This window comes from Charadrius vociferus, unplaced genomic scaffold, assembly GCF_000708025.1.
Source record: "Charadrius vociferus isolate BGI_N301 unplaced genomic scaffold, ASM70802v2 scaffold212, whole genome shotgun sequence".
Lineage (NCBI taxonomy): Eukaryota > Metazoa > Chordata > Aves > Charadriiformes > Charadriidae > Charadrius > Charadrius vociferus.
In genome coordinates, this window is record NW_009647223.1 from 457,521 (window position 1) to 476,143 (window position 18,623).

Here is an 18,623-nt window from a genome sequence, read left to right on the forward strand (position 1 = left end):
AGCAGGCGGGGCGGGCGCAGCCCCACCGAGGGCCGGGGACGGTAGCCCCAGGCCTCGCCCAGAGCCGCCAGCCCTGAGGAAACCTCGGAGACGCGCTGGGGTAGGCGGGGGCCGAGGAGGGAAGGAACAAAGATTTGATTGCAGCCTGCTTATTCAGGTTTCCTTAATTTACTTCAACTCAGCAGCCTCGTTTTTTGCTCTTTCTTTATTTTTGCATATTCGAGTCATCGGGCGAGTAGGGCATCTCCGCTATGCGAGAGGAGGAACAGCAGCAGGGTAGTGCTGCTCCAGCCTCAGTGCTGGGCCCTGGCATAACGAAATTCTGTTCAAAATAGCGCACAAAAACCTGGGAACATATTAACAGTTTGAAATATTCATTTAGGCAGCAGGGAAAATGCTGCCCCAGTGCCCCAGACATTATATTTCTTGGGTGTAATCAACACTTCATGGCACCCAATAAACATTATTGCTATACAAGAAAAAAGAAAAAAAAAATGAATCTGTATCATTCCCATCAAACACTGAGAGCCCTACCATATCACTGCACTATATTATTAATGGATGGAGATGAATTGCTTGATGTTGCAATTAAATTGGGGACAGTGTTTCATTGATCTGTGAAAAGCAAAACACTTAAAAAGGCAACAAACTGCACCTCCAAGACAGAAGAAACAACTCTGTTCCTAGGAAAGTTTGTCTCTGACCTCTTGGATACATAGTAAAGGGTAAGCCTAAAACATCTGCTGCAAGATAGGCTTCAGAGAAATCTAATTAACACGGTGCCCAGGAATGATGAGAGCAGATGTATCCTGGATAAAGTCACTGACAGGAGATCACTTTGTTATGCCAACACAATTTTAGCTTGGAAAGAAAAAGGTTTGGAAAAGTCTTCATTGAAAAATCATGTAAGATTTAAGTGACAAGTTACAGCAAAGGAGAAAGAGAATCACATCTCATATTTTAAAAAAAAAAAAAAATTATATGAGAGAAAAAAGCTGAAAGGAGGCATCCCATCCTTACTTACTGTAGACCTTGCAACTGTGAAGGGCAATAAACTAAAAATTGGCTGGAGATATCCTAGTGAACAGACTAGTGCACTGAGCTGATATGAGTATTTTAGAGCCTGCTGATGGTGTTGGCTGCGATTAAAGCCCAAAATAACGGCCTCAAAATAGCGAGAGCAGGTACCAGTGTCTTTTCTGCTTGCATTCAGCAGCAAACCAAGCTGAAAAACAGCTTGGAATCTGCATGACTTCATTGCTAACATTGTTCAGGATAAGATCACGGCAATCTACAATAAACTGCTCTGTCACCTAAACAAGAATGAATCCAGTGCTTTCTTTTTTTTTTTCTTTTTTTTTTTTTAAATACTGCCATTTTACAGCTTTGCAGCCCCCTTAAATAAAAACAAACTCAGATCCATTTTGGAGTGCAAGAGATTATTCTCTTACTGTTGCATTTATAGCATACGCTTTAAGGTGATTTTCTCTTTATTGATTGGCATTGCCCAAATCTATTTCATTGCCTCCCCAAAGGACCGAACTCTCAAAGTGAGATACACAAAAACTATCAAGTTCATCATGTTTAGAACTGCTTCTTGGCATCTGCACTGCCTCTCTTCCCAACCACCTTTTGCTGATAGACTTTTCAGAGTCATTTTCAGAATGACAGAAAAGGTGCAATGGCAGCCAAGTTTGCTCTTAAGTTGTGATATGTCTGAAAGATTAATGTTGTGATTAAAAGTACCTTGATTGAATTTTCTGACAGAAAATTGTTCATAAGCACACGTGCCCCTTATTTTTTGATCCTATGTTGGTTTTCTTGCTTACAGTGAAACACTATATGTAGAGGAGGAAAAGAAGAGAATGGAGATGCTAAACCCAGGCAGCGCTCAGACGTGTCACAGTTAAGTGGTAGGTGGCAGCACAAAAAAGCTGGCAGGCTCAGGCTTCATATTCATTTTACTGCCAGCTTGGACAACAGTTCTCCTCCTTGATCAGAGTTCATAGGTTCCCATAAATAACAAGTGATTTCATTGTACTGTCCACTAAATATTTTACTTGTGACAGGTCATGTTTCAGGAATGAAAACAGATATGACACAGATCGCAAGTAACATGCTCATTCATTTTGACTTACAATTAAAAAATTGTCACCTCAGTGTTATTAAATGGTTCCAAAGAGATTGATTTTTTCCTTTTTTTTCAAGTAGAGGCATGCACTAGAACAATCTTTTGATCACATATTTATAGAGTAACTAGTGTCTAGTGGGTAGAGAGGAAGCTGACAATGAGGCTTCCTGAATTTTACTTTTAAGCTCAGCCATTGATCTCTGTGTTGCTTTTGGCAAGTCATTTTTTGTGTCAGAGTTGATCTAAGCATAAAATACTGTAAATAATGCAGGTGTGCTGAAGTCTATTTAATCTCTGTAAATCATTTGCAGGATTTAAGCAAAACAGATGCCCAAACACTCCTGTGATGGGAGAGATATAAAATCCCAACTGGACAAGAAAACCTGGTACTATGTTTATTGAGGTTTCAAGGGTCAGTCTCAAAACAAGCAATTTTCAATTATCATTCACATACTACTTGCATCTCCCCGATTTTTTTATTAAAATGTTTCCTTCAGTCACTGACAAAATGACAGATTCTGTAAGTGCTAATGGTAAGGGCAGCTGATTTTTTTTTTCTTTTTTAGTTTCACGCCTGATTTTCCATCAACTTCAATTCTGAATAGTCCTTTTACATTATGATTTTGCATTCACTTTGAACAGACATAAATGAGAATATGCGGTTTTAAGGTAGTGAAGAAGTAAGCTTTTGATGCAGAAATCTGAATAGTTCTGCAACTGTTATTAGCTTTCATTTTAGTATCCTGAGATGGGAAGGAAGGAGACATGCCATCTCCAGCATCCCATAATTGCTACAAATATGAAGGCAGAAGGCTACTTTCAGTTGGTAATTTCTGTGCTGCTTATATGTAATACCAGTAGAAAGAGATTACGTTATACATCAGCCTTGGAAGGATGCTCCATGCTCAAGAGACAGTAAGAAAGAAGTCTTCAAGATGTTTAATGAAATATAGTCATGGCCAAAGAGGAAGGAAGCAAAGTATTCAGTAAAATACACATTGGTAGACAAAGGAGACCAGTATACTGAAGAGCTCTGAAATGAGTAAAAGAAACTTAGATTTGGTGTTGAAAGAAATACAGGCTGAGAATATATTAAAGGAGGGATGCAGGGTGACAAAAATGCAGAAAATAAGGAAAAATGGAAAACTTGGGAACAACATGAGTTAAGTAACAGATTACAAACAGGCAGCAGCTGCAGTTTTAAGCAAGAAGCAAATGCTGGAAAAGAAAGCTGACAATACTGTGTAAAGTAAGTAGATGAAAAAAAGGAGAGAAAGGAGTAAAACCAAATATGGAAAGCATTGTTCTTTCTGAAATCCTGTCTGTCTTTCAGTTTTCTGATTCACCTCTTGTGATACTTATTCTTCGTACCTCTAATCTTTCATATCCTCACCCTTTCTGCAACATTTGGCAGGAGTCTCTCAGCATTTTGCCCTTCTTCTGTCCCACGTTCTCTCAAATGTTTCCTCTGCAAACACAACTCAGGCTCCATCTATGATGTCTAGTCATTCTTCTCTATTCTCCAAGGCTATCTTTGTTCAGACTGAAAGTGAGCTGCATCTGTGACCTCTCCTCATGGATCTACATGATGCTACTTCCATAGACCTACCTATATAACTAGGAGAGGGCTCTTAAACCCTCACCCCTAAACATCTTCCCTTATCTCTCCCATAAAACAAAGCAACGAAGTACCTACAGTTTTCTCAGCATCCCTATCCTGTCCTCTCCTTGGGGCCCAGGCCATTTATAAATCAAACCTCTCTCTAGGACCTTATATCCAGAGCATGCCAAACCCTTAAAGAATTTTTCTGCATGAGGTGCAGGATATATATGTAATTATGCAACCTTTCCTACTGGTCTCTGAAAATGTCATTCTCCTAACTTAGCTGGTTTTCCTATGTGCCCTTTCTTTAGGCACTTCCTCCTCCTCTGTTACCTCAATCATGAACTGCTTATCTCAATATTCAAAGCCTGTGTGTCTGTCTTATTGGCTCTCACTGAGTATTAGGAGGTCAATCCCTGCCTCAGGTTAGCCCATGACCCCAGCATCTTTCATCTGCTTGTTACATTTTAAACAAGCACTTTCTCCCCTACTGCTCTCATGCTGGTAAGAGGTCCCATAAACACCCACCAAATCATTCCATTTTACATCTTCAAATGCCTCTTTAAACCACACTATGATGCCCACAAAAGTGGCACAAGCCACTTGTTTTATGAGACCATAGACAGCTAATACTGTTTCATATGTTCCTGTACATCTAAATCTGTTGTATCCTGTCAAACACTTAAATGAGATGCTGGTATAGTCTCTTTTTGATCTGTGTTCATACTGTTCATACTGGCTTATATATGTGAATTTCTAGGTGCTACTACATAGGGCTACAGTTCCTATGTGCTTTGTTGTTAAATATATAAATATGTACTTCACTAAATCATGGAGGCATAAAGCCCTATAATAGGTAGAATGAGGTCCTTTCTCAATGAAGCCAAGATTTAAATCACTGACTTCAAAATCTGGACTTTTACAACATCTCCATTTTTGTCATAATGCAAGTACTAAAAAAGAAGCTATACCTGAGTTTATGGGGAAGCACTAACGAATTGTAACACAAAGCAAAAGATACTGATTTATAGACTGACACAAAGAAAGCTTGTTGGTATTATCCGTATATGATTAGCCTAACATCCACAGTTATCAGAAATGAGTAATTTCTTCCATTTTCCACCTATTGCATCTTTATAATCCTTTCTCTTCCTATGACAGGATTTGTGAAGCAACCTGAATTATAATTTGGATGAGAAAGTTTATTTTGGGGAGATGTGCTATGTTTTAAAATATCAACAATATGCAGGGGTTTTTATTAAAATAAAAATTTAGTGTAAATGAACAAGCCAAACATTAAAGCTTCCCATGCTTCAGAAGTCCTCAGCAGAATGGAGATTCACTTATTTACCAGACTTTGACGTACGTTTGATTCCTCAAAGTCATATTTTAAAATAAGCGATAAGTCTGAAGAACCTCAGTGTTCTAAATGAAATCATTATTCTGCAGACTGAACCTAATGCTGAGGTAATGTAGAGTCTGACCTTTCCAAATAAATCTCTCTTAATAAATGTTCCTCTCTAGTCTCTGGAACAACAGAAGCCTCTAAGGCAGCAACAAACTAGGAACAAGGGCAAGATGCATTCGTGAAGCAAGAGGCAATGTGATTTAAAGGTGAAAGGATTTGGACATGACCCTACTGGGCAAAAAGAGGCAGAGAGGCTACATTTTTCATGAGTGCCTAGGGCATGTTGTTTGCCGAGTCTGAACCTCTGGTGAACAGCTCACTGCAATTCCCGTCTTCTATTTTTGAATTTTATCAACCTGATTTTTATGTCAGAGAGATGAGAGGTACAGTGGTTGCTGTACATCAATTTACATCAGGGAATTATCACTACATATACTAGCCATTCATAATACCACTAGAGGTGCTATTATTTTTACCAGCATCAGTAAGTTTTAATTCCCAGGTATAAAGAACACTTCTTTTAAAAAGTTCTGTATAAATATAAAATGAAATAATCCCACATAGATCCATCTTTGGAAGGATAATGCTTCACTTTCCCAGTAAACCAGGGATAAAGGATTGCAACAGAGGTGAGACACAAAAGATGCTAATAACCTAACTGAAATGAGTATTTGAGAAGAGATTTCCTGAAAGAGGATTAAACAAAGGGGCATAGCAGGGGAGCCATCCAGAGTCCACAGGGCAGCGCTAAGAACCCACTTAGGGCACTTTGGTGGAGTTCTTAAACAAATTGCGCCACTTACTGAGTCCAGGGAAAGTTCCTTTCACATGTAATAGGCTGTAATGGTTCCTCCTTTGTTAGCCTGAGTATTTAAGACAAAGCAACTCCAGTTAGACACTGGTTCTGATTGGACACCTGTAGAGGTAATAGCATTCAATGACACATCTTGTGAGTGACAGGCCAAACACAAAAGGACTGTTCAATTGCATCTAGGATGAGGCTAAGATACACACACAGAATCACAGGCAGCAGAAACGCTGACAGAGAAGCACAGCAGAAAAGCAACTCGCTCACACACCTTAAACCCCAGACCTATGTAGTTGTCCTGAGAGTTCACAGTGAGGCTGGCTGCTCAAAGCCATGCTGATGCTGCTTCTAGCGGGGCTCTGCTATCCAGACAGATAGCTGCTATGCACCGGTGAGGCCCCATACGGACTGCTCAGTCAGTTTTACTCCAGAGTTTATTCAATGAGTTCATACTTTAAGGCAACGCTGGACGGATTTTCTTTTTCTCCTTCAAACACTGAAAAGATTCTTTAACAGTTTGCACACAAATACACTGCAACGTCCTCTAAAAATCCTTCTAAAGAAAATATATAAATAAAAATTCCTTGTGTGTTTTGGTAACTTTACTCCTATAAAGGACACAGAGAGACCTATGCTGAGATAATACTCCAGTTATGCATTCCTAGGTAATGAGCTTTATCTCTCAGGATCAATTTTCCATTAATAGCGTTCAGTACTCTATCCAACTTTCAAATTCATTTGACCTGTGAACCTGGAGCGTTCTGATGCTGCTTTTTAAACAACTGGAAGGTAATGTCAACATCACACAGAAAAATTATAGCAGCAAGACTTTAATGGCCAAACTGATGCTTGCTGGAGAATTTTAAGGCAGTTTAATGGCAAGTAAACAGTGTAAATTCAGAAGACACTAAAAAAAAAATGGAGAAAAAATTTAAATACAAAGGTTTCTGCTGTTTCCACCTAAGCTGTTGAGTCAGTAAGATAAGCAATCTAAAACTGCATTTATCAGGATTGTTTGAGACAAGAAAAGAAAGAGTGCTACACTATTGATCTGCAAGAAGTTTATTTCTTCCACTCTGCAATGATAAAGGAATCAATCTCTTAACTAAAGAAAAAATAACAGTATTGATAATCAAAATGATGGCTTAGCTTTTGTAGGACAATGAGTGGGTTGTATTGGTAGTGTAATAGCATAACTGCCAGGTTTGATTGTGTCTTTGGCATGCCAGCTGGTAGGTTATGATTACGGGAATAAATTCTTGACAGTGAAAGAGATATCTCCAAAATGTTCAGTGGGACAAGCAAATTATTAGACGACTAACTGCATTAATCCCTCAGCGTTGCGCATGGCACGGGTACATTTTATTACACGTAGTCCAAAGGGCTGAGAACACATTCAAGTGAATGCAAATGAAGTAACTGTAGTCAATGTCAGGTTGAAGTACATTTCTAGCCCTGTATCTGTGGCTGTATACATGAGCTTGCATTCCTACCTGCTAGATTTAAGTTTTGGGTTGTTTTGGTTTTTGAGGAAGGTTTCTTAACAGACATTGTTTTGGTTTAAAAGACAAAATCTGTTACACCAAAAAATAGTTCATTGAAAAAGATGCTGAAACTTCTAGGATGATTAGTTTTGACAGAATCCAGTATCTTGTTACAGAAAACAAATATTAAACTGTTTCCACTTACCTAGTACAGTGAAAAGTAAGAAATTTCAATTTTTTTTCTTGAATTTCTAATAAGGAAGTAAATATGGAATAATGAGATTTTGGCTACGTTATGCAAATTACAACTATTTTAAGAGCCACAGTTAAGATGCACACCAATTAATTTAATTCTTGAAGGTACTGAAAATACAGTGCTGTGTTCCAACAAAAACATTACCTCAAGGAAATAGCCTACCTTATCATTGAAAAAAACAGGACAGCCAAGTTTATCAGTGAAATGAGAAAGTACAGGCACACAGAGTAACTATTGAGCTCTCTGGGTACAGGGGACTATCTGGAAAGGATACAAATAGACAGTTTACTGAAAAAAAAGTACACAGACCTTTAGAGTAACAATTGAGAAAACCTGTCTTCTATGCAAATCATCAATGAACTGAGGCACGGATAACAGCAAGTGAGCTTACATGCATCAATCCCTGACCCTTTCACTCTACTCTGACCTGCTGTAGTCATCTTCCTGTAGCTACATCTGCATAAGGACTACAGCCTTTTTTGTGTTTGGGTGGGGTTTTTTTGGTGGCTTTTCTTTTCTCTTTTTCTCTCCTTGGCCTTTTAGAAGATGATGCAACATGCCATTTTAATTGAGGGGATCACCTGTCTTTACACCCATAGCAAAAGAGAAGAAACAACAGGAACTACACAGTTGAGCCTAACAAAACAACATACATGGGAGCTCTAACCAGCTGCACTGCAGCCACAGAAAGGCACAGACACAGGAAGATTTCCAGAATCAGCATCAGCCACAATAGCAATGCAATCAGCTATTGGAGAACTCAGTTTATAGCTTTAGGCAAGCTCATGGAATCCTTCCTTTCTCCAGCATGTCCTCAAAAATAAATAGCATCACCCATCAGGATAGATGACTCCCACCTTCAAAAAAGGTGTGCACTCTCTCTCCCTTCACCTACAGCAATGTACCATACCAGGAAAAGCACCTGCAAGGCTTATGAAAGTTACAGTTACCACAGGATGCTGCAAAATACCTCTCTTTTGCAACAAGGACTACCATGTGCACTTCTGAATTGTCCTCTTTCATTTCCCAAAAAAACCCTCCAACCACTTACATGTGCTTACTTTTCTTTCCTCAGGGAAAGGCAGATAAGCATAACCACATGACAGATATTAATCGGATCACGTGCTAGGATGCTTCAACGCTTAGGGGATACTTGTCATTCTAGCTCTCCAGTGTAGAGCATGGCAAAGCATGCTTTACAGAACAAATAATAACCTTAGCTTGTAAAGACAGAAAATACTTAAAAAAAAAAAAAAAAAAACCCTGAAGAACTGCCAAAATACACAAAAGTAGCCTTAGTTTTGCATCTCATATGCCAGCAGGAATTGCTGCTTTTCCAGGTAAATCAGATTTTTCTCTTAGTATATCTCTACAATGCCATTAAAGGGTAGCCTACATCACAAGGTTCATTTTCTAAACTCTGCTTCTAAGAGTATTTTGGTCTATAGTATTAAAGTACACCCTCATACAGTTATTCCAGATTTTTAGATAGCCTGTTTTATTACATGCAGTACGATCAAAAAGAACACAAGCTCTGGTTAGGAAATCAGGTTAATTCTTACAGCAGAGTAGACAAAGATTACACTTCAGATAACTTTTAATTAGTTATTAGGATGATTATTAGAAATACATCAGGAAAATCAGACAAACAGGTGGTAAACCTTTAAATATGAAGCTCAGAAAATACAAAAAAAAAGAAGAGATCCATTCAAAGGTACAGTTTTAGAGTGTCTCATTATGACAGGGGTTCCTATTAAAAATGCTAAATGCTTTAGAAGCACTACAGTAATTTAGCAGTATTTCTTTTTGTGTCTCCATGGCACAGCATGCCTTCATTGAAATGGGAGAGGATGTAGCTAACATCACTTTTAACCTTTTCTGGGTGGTTAATCTTAGAAAATTTTGGTTTTAAGCCGTTGTGGAAAGACTCAGTTTGTCGGAACATTTGGATGTCAAGTCCTCTCTTCATCCACCGAAAGACATAGGTAAGAGATTTCAAGGTTTTTACATAAAATTTGTAACAGTCACTGAGTCAAGCTCTTCAATAACATAATTTCATCAAAGCAGATAGTCTTAGTGGATTTCAACACTGTAAGGCAGACCATTATAAATATATTTTGCTCCAACATTCAATACAATGTGAGTATTACTCTAAGTATTATATGATTGAGAAATAATTCATTTCAAGCAAAATCTTGCCTTATAAACACAGTCAGTTGAAAGAAGCAACACAAAACTGAAAATATCAGAAAATGCTTTCATGAAACCGTCTTACATGGGGTTTATTCATTATAGTTCCTGAAGATAATCTGTACTCAGGAATACTGAGCCATAGCAACTGACGAATTTGGTTTTAGAAAGCCCTAAAAACCACACCATCATAGACTACGCATTTACTTAAATAGACATAATTACTCTGTCTACTGCAGAAAATTCTATTCTACCCCACTTTGGGCACAAGTTGGAACATAGGAAGTTCTGTTCCAACACACGGAAAAACTTCTTTACAGTTCGGGTGCCAGAGCACTGGCACAGGCTGCCCAGGGAGGGGGTGGAGTCCCCTTCTCTGGAGATTTTCAAGACCCGCCTGGATGCAGTCCTGAGTGATGTGCTCCAGGCAATCCTGCTTCAGCAGGGGAGTTGGACTAGATGATCTCTAGAGGTCCCTTCCAACTCTGAAGATTCTGCAATTCTGTGATTCTTTTTAAGAACTAACCACTATGGTGATTCATTCATATTCTTCCGAGGTATCTGTTCACTTATTGAGTTACATTCAGTGTGTGTAAAGAAGATGGCTTATTTTGCCATCAAAACAAAGTAAAGATGTTTTATTAGGTCTTTGCCTTTCAGTGTCTCTCACTATGACAGTTGGTGGAAAATTCAGAGATTTTATAAAATAACGTATGCACTCTGTCAGCATTTTTGTTACAGATAGCCCTTCTTAATTTCTTCCAACAGGAGCAAAAATTGCTAGTGGAGACACTCAGTGTATGCTTAAACAAACACGTCTGACTGTTAGAATTGACTAAACTGACTAATGCTTGCTACACAAAAGTAGTGCATTACTCGTAAATGTTATATTAAATAGGCTGAACTTCCAATAATGACATGCAGATCTAAACTTATTATTAAACAAATTTATTATTGCAGAGCTCAGATTCACTGTGTTCTACATACTATCCCTTCACCGTGTAGTCTTTTTTTCTGAGGCTTGATTTAGTGAATTTACTGAGTACTGAATTAAATTAGTAGTAAAATGGGAACATGAAGACAAAGTCAGCAAAAAGCCCAACAATGTTACAATTCCTAGAATGCCAGGAACCTCTGAAATGGTTAAACTCACTATCATCAATCATTTAGTAGCCAACGTTAACCGTGCCTGAGGAGGAAGGAAGAGTCTGACTCACTTCTGTCAAGGCTTGCCTTTGCCTCTTATTCTCAGTAAAAGCAGCTAAAAAAATATAGGTAATATCCATATTTTTACATCGCCTAGTGCAATGGGGTTAGGGCCTCCGAGAAGCTTGCAGTATAAATAATACAGAGTAAATAACAATGACACATACTTTTTAACTGCAGAAACTCATCAACCATGCTAAAACGTACATCACATACGCTGCTGCTGTCTCTCACTGTTCATTAAAAGAGAATGAATCCTGAGGGAGGCATCATTGAATACAGATATGTCTCCAACACACCAAATCATATCCTGAGCCTGCAGTAAAGCTAATAAAACCATATTTAATACATTCCAAAAGTTCCCTTGGCTTAGTCCATGCCACTTGGGCAATATATAATTTAAAGGAGAATATGAGATTAGAGAGAGATGAAAATAGTGTGATCTAGAATTTGAAACAACAGTTTAACTGTTCTGTCACACTCAGAGGATGTATTGGTTTACAGTACACAGTACTGAAATTTGTTCATAGAGAACTCTGAAGTTCTCTGTATTTTCACTTTCATAAATTGCATGTCCAGTAATGGTGGACTCCCAAATAAACAGCAAAAATATACTACTTGTAAAATCAATAGCCAAACCCACTACACTTTAAAGATGTCTGTGTGATCGTATATATATGTACATGTTATATACACCCTAACAGTCAATAGCATCCTACTCTCTGGGCTGATGTGGCTTTTAAGTGGCAATGCCTGAGATGCACTCTCTGCCCTCGTCTGAGCTTTGAACTTTAAATGGTGTAACATTATAGTTTTATTATTTTAATGAAAAAGCTCACCACATGATCGATTCAAGAGGCTCCTACCATAAACATTGATTCTTTATGAATAATTGCAGCGAAATTCGGCTTCTGCAAAAGAATGAACTTTACAAAAATTCTTTGCCAGGTTTTTGAATGATTAAGATTACCTTAACTCCTGTTTCCATTCAAGCACGACAGAGGTACTGATGCTATCCTGAAGGTGTAATAGGCATGCTCCCTTTCTAAGCAGAGCTGTTTTGCCACTTGAGTTCTACTATAGGCCCACAAAACAATATAACAGTATACACACCAGTAAAACCTACAGCAATGATAAATTATTTTTTTAATATTTATAGAAAAGACTGTATTGCCCTTCCAGAGAAATATAATCTCTGGATATTTTCTTCTCAGCAAAGAGTCTGTGTGAAATACTGGTGAGATAAATAAGCTTGGTGTGATGACAAGAGACAATTTCATATTTATATTTTTTTTTCCCTATATTATGTGGCAAATACAAAATTTCATTTGAATTGTCTCTGGCTCAACAACCACCTGATAGTATCTAGTACTGACTAGAACTAAAATTCTTTAAATGGAGTTCAATGGTAAATCCTAAAGCATATTGTTTAAAAAGGAATACCTCCCTTTGACAAAGGTGGTCTATTTGAGATAATTAAAGCTTTTCAAAACTTTGCTCATTTTTATAGTCTAAACTACCACGGAAGATGAATCTAAGAACTATGCAAAAACCTAGGTACCATTTTCATCCAGAAAGAATTAACTCCAGCACGCTGTATTTTGAGATATACTGGGAAAGCATTCACATTAACACTTTTTATCAGTGCAAGGTGAAAGGAAAAACAAACTTGCACATACTGTAATATCAAATTTTGTAAATGCTCTCTTCCAGTTCATCTTAAGTGTTAAAAATGCTGGGAACTCTTAAAATAAAACTGTTGTTATTAATATGTCTGAATATTCTAAGAAACAAATTTCACCAACGCCACCTTGATTTACCATTAGCTGGATTTCTTTCAAGACTAAGCAATACACTGTTCATAGCTTTTTCTGGAGCAACTGCAGAACTCCTCAACCAGAACTCCTCTCCTGCTTATTCAAATAAACACACAGAACTGGTGCTGGCTACATCTTCCTATCTGAAGAACTTAAAAGCAAATCTTCATTGCAATTTTGAGAGAGAGTCTTCGGCTAGTCTTAGAATAAGCTGCTTTTCACACATACATTAACACAGAACAATGGAGTGGGACATTCCTTGGTGCTTTTCATTTGTTCAAGGATGAGATGTAAAAAGTAATTATATGCTGTAGACAGCTACTGCATTGTCAGCCAATGTCTGAAAGGTGGCATGAAATCCTACATGTTTGAGTACTATGGAGGCTGCAGAACCATAGAATCATAGAATTGTCTAAGTTGGAAGGAACCTCGAAGATCATCAGTCCAACCATCAGCCTAACTTTACCAAAACCACCCCTAAACCACATCCCTAAGCACCACATCTACCGTCTTTTAAATACCTCCAGGGGATGGTGACTCCACCACTTTGCTGGGCAGCCCGTTTCCAATGCTTAAGAACCCTTTCTGTGAAGAACTTTTTCCTAATATCCATCTTAAACCTACCCTGTATAGAAGGAACTGCTGAAAATTAATTTCTGACTGGGATTACAATGTTGACATATACTCCTGGCAAAAAAAAAAAAAAAAAAAAAAAAGGTCAGCCTTACTGTTTTTTGACCCTTTCTGTAACAAGTTTCACAGGAGAACACAGTGGCAGAGGGAGGCTTAATTCCCCACTGCCTGCTACCAGCCCACTAAGCACTGCCGCAAAGCGGAAACATCACATCTTGGGCTAGCAATGCTGAGTGAGCCCTTTGACGTCCTAAAATTCCCTCAAGTGATTTGGCTCATGAAAAACCACAGAGACTCACCCATTTTTTGGTGCAAATTCCTGGCTTCTATGTTATGTAGGGTCTAGTTGTACCTTCACGTGCTCCTGAGCCACACAACAGACAAAAAAATCAGAGGGAAATAACTCCTAATCACATAACCAATTCTCTTAGTTGCCGGTATTCTCAGAACCTGTGATACCAGTACAATTGACCGTGCTGCTACAGCTTGTTTGTGCGCCGCTATGAGGACACAGCCAGTCACTCACACCCAGCTGCACCGTATCAAGGTAGTATCTCCTCAGAATCATTACTGTTTTTCAAGCCTTGTGCTGCACTTTGTCTCCTTCTTTTATCCTGAGCGTTTCATAAACAGGATGCATTTGGATACCTGTTATCAACTTCATTTCTCTTTCCTCACAGGAGAATCTTGGCTTCGCTGTAGGCTACAAAAGCTTTGCCACCTACTTGAGAGCGCCAGTATTTAATTCCAATTTCTGTATTCACTTCTAATAACTTCTGACAGCAAAAATGGCCTGTTAGCCATCACTGACAGGGTCCTAGAAAACATGCTTAATCGGATCAAGAAACTTTTATCTGAAAGTCCTAATTAAAAAATACAAAAATTGCACCCGTGCCTACTAGCACAGCTCTATTTTGCATTACTTCAACACAGTATAATGTGTACTGGATATAAGCATTCAAGAAATAATAGATGAACAGCGACCAAAGAAATTTAGCTTCCACCTTTCTAAAACTTGCATTAAAATCTCTTTTCCTCTCTCAACCACATTTGCAGCAAGCTCTCCTCATAGCCCAGCTGATGTTCTTTCACACGGGAGAGAGCAGACCATGACCCTGAGCACAGGGGTATTACTTTCACACCACGAGTGAAACCTCATTCTCCTCCAGCACTAACTGCCATGTTTTCTGCTCCTGCACAGCCCTACCCTGCCGTGGTCCTACCAGACACAGAAAGTGTTTCTTTTGCATTTATTTCTAGCAGTTCAATTCCATAGCACTCCTAATTTCAGTGGAAGTTACGGCTCATAAATACCCAAAAGCAGCACAAGGAATATTCGCTGGCCTCACCTCTCCTTCTCCCTTCATTTTTCCTATTCAAGACATTTAGCTCAAGCCAATCTTCTTAAAGAACTGAGGGATTCCTAAGAGAAAACTAAACCAAACTAAGAATGACTGTAACAAATAGCTGATTAGTTTAAATGAACTGGTGAACAATTACTGAGAAACGAAGTGATAAAGTAAAATGAGTGAAATAATGAAAACAAGCTTCTTATCTAATTCTATCACAGTTCTTATGAGATTCAGTTGAATGTGAGAGGTTTTCTGAAGGAGAACAGCAGTAAACTGCATGAGAAATTTAATATGGAATACAGTGATATGAGTTTGTTTTCTTATAAAACATTTAGCATGCAAAATTCCTTTCCTGATATTACCATCTCACACCACCATAACGTTTCACTAGTAAAACTGAGCTTCCAGGGTGGGGTTGGCCTAGAAGAGGTTGAGGGACTTTGTTCAACAGTCATTGGGAGGGCAGAAATTCACCCCCTCCCACACACTGCCCTTTCAAGTGCTAACGATTCCCACCGCTCTGGAACTTCTGCACAGTCACTGAAGGCTTCAGCACTGCCTGTTAGGTGATATTACTGACCCAAAGGAAAGACCAAAGTACCTACCAGCAGCACCTGCTTAGCAATAGATTTCAGGAAATTTATTCCTGTGAAGTGATTGCTAACTTTTGGCTAATTATTGGTTCTTTGTGAGGCTTGTATAGCAACTGCCACTTTTGTTTACGTTGCAAAATATGAATCCCTTAAGATGCAGTGACAAGAACTTTTTCTTAGGGGCCTAGGCCTCCCTCCCAGCTAATTTTCAGAGTGCATTTGTTTCTGCAGGGTACACGACTATTAAAACTAGACAAATCCTGTTCTCACAGCAGCTAAGTGGCACAGAATCAACTAAAGAGCCTATAACCAATAAACTATCCCTACTTAACAGAGACTCTGCTCCTCTAGAGGGAGCAGTACATGCTGACAGAAAACTGGCCAACAACAGAACCCATGAGCTTGATTTTCTCCTCGCCAGTCACCCTGGCTTCTCCATGCACCTGCTGATCACCCACGGCTCACCGGACGAGCAACCGCTCCTTTCACACTGCTAATAAGCATTCATGGTTCTATTTTTAAATAAAATAAAGTCTTTGCCGTTGTACCTGAAACAAGCTACTTCATCACCACATCTCACTCCTTTGATCTGTAGTGACTATTTTATATGTAACTATTTTGAACCAGATATTGTCTCTTGCTGTCTTTGTACAGCACCTCCCACAACAGAAGACTGATCTCAGATGGAAACTCTCACAACTGTCACCACCAACATGACCAAGCTGAAGTGGTGGGAGGGAAGTTAAGATCATCATTACCTAGCTTGAATTTGTTTTCTACAGAAAGGTTTTAACTCTTAAGGACTGCCAATCCAAAATTTTCCTAGAGCAATATGTTTTCCTAAAAAAATTTAAAAAATTAGAAACATCCCCCCACGATTACCAATACAGCAAACCCAGTAGTTCTATCTAGATGTCAGAGCTTTAAACTTGTGGTCAATCCACAAGTCTACCATTACTTAGTGATAAATCTCTATTATAAAGCAAATCAAGAACAATTTATAAAGATTTTTTTTTTTTTGTATATTCAGTCTCCCAGCTGAATATCTCATCTTCTTCGGTACTTTCAGTCTCACTCCTGAATGAGGCTGTCATCACACATTTCATCGGTATTGTAACAAACATACAAAATCATTGTTTACCATCCCCACAATTTTCTTGTCTGCAGTTTGTGATGTTTGTCTTCTTAAATACTTCAAAATCCTTTAGTTGAGACGCAGGGAGTCAAGTGACGCCAATGTTTCCTCAATTTTCTCTTGCTTTTTTTTGTTTAAACTACCCAATTTACTCATTTGTCACATCTTTCATACTAAGTGCTTTCTGTTTAGCCTCATGTGTGTTCTTAACCGTGGCTGTTAGGGTCACCCCCCTGACTTCTTTAGGACACACTGACTTACACCTGAGACTTAGATTCTACTGGAATGAATAATTATATCCCCCTGTTGCTTAAATACCTCCCATAGTTGCAGTCAAAAGATGATTCCAATAAAAAAAAAATAAAAAAAAAAAATCACAATTTGATGGAGGTTTTTTTAAAATAACATTTAAATATTTGGAAACACTTTTCTAAGAGATGACTGTGAACCTGTGCTATCTGGATGCTATCATGAAATCTGTGGGGCATAAATGTGCATTAGCCTGAATTTTATTTATAATGGCTGTTTTGGTTTTGTGAGAGTAACTTTCCCACTCCAAAATTGTCTGCATGATACTAAATTGTAGAGCAATACCTTTTCCCTTTTTTGTGTGTGTGCTTTTCTGTGCTTTTTATTCCATTAATTCCAACTACTACAAATCAAAACAACGCTACTCGAAAATTCCCTGCTCTGACTCCCCATTGTTTCCTCCCACAACAGGAGTCACTGACACAGGGACTTTCAGTATGGTTTAGACTGAGCGCTAGGAGACTGAGATTCACTCTGTCCCTGCTTCATATGCTTTAAGTAAAGGGGAGAACAATGTAAGGATTCTGATAGAAGTGGATAAAATCACATGCAGTTCGAAGACAATTAATACAGATACATGTAACTTTTTCACAATACAGAACATAGGGCATGATCAGACATGAAGTAGCCAGTTTAAACACAAGGAAAAAGAAATCAACATGATACATACATACAGTTGTTGCCCTGGGTTGTTGCAGAAGCTCAAAGTATTACTGGGTTCAAAAAGGGACTATAATTTAAGAATGACGCCTACGTTTGTGGTTATTAAACATGATGGTCTGAACACATACAATCTCCAGCTCAGGACAAACTGCCAAGAATCAAAAACTGAGAAAGCTGCCATATTCCTTACACATTTTCTCTTAAAAATACTCCCAGAAAACCCTATATTACTGTCCACTTTCAGAGACAAAATATAGGTTAGACAGCTCTCCGTTTCGCCCTAGCATTCTGATGCGAAGGGCCAGAAAGGTAAGACGTCCTAAAGGAACTTTCTTGGTCGGAGGTCAATTCTGCTAACATGAAAACTGCAAAAGTAGCTTTTTGTGTTCAGTAGCAGAAATTCTAAGAGTTGCGATGTCCATAGCCTCTACAGCTCCCGTATCTGCACGGATTCACAGAAGGCACTTCATAAGAGATTGTAACGTACTGAGGATGTTGGCTATTATTGCCATTTTGTTTCTGAAAGTACAAACATTCAGCTAGAGTCAATTACAGACAATGTAAGTTAGCTTTGTATTTAAACCTATATAAATATTCTTGCATGCATGTGTGCATACAACACAGTAACAAACACAAAACCATTCACAACTGCAGTGTTTCATCTTGCAGGTTTCTTTTCATGGAAAAATCCCCCCCACGGCACCAGCTTAGTATGAAACATATAAGATTTCAAAGAAACATCTATTTTAATCTCAAAGAATCATAGTTTTGTGTAGCTTTACCATCCATTAAAAAACACATCTATTACTATTCTTTGAAGTTGTATTGCACCAATAAATCCTGAATTAAAAATAAATCTAAGGAAGATACTACACAGCACTGCTGAGCCCAGTAAGCTTTTCCTTTGTTCATGAAAACGAATGTTTACAAGCCACAAAATGTATTAAATGGTGTACAGTTTTGCATTGGCACTGACACTATGTTGTTATTGTATTTGTCAATGGCATTTAGAGCAGTTGGATTTTTGAAATAAAG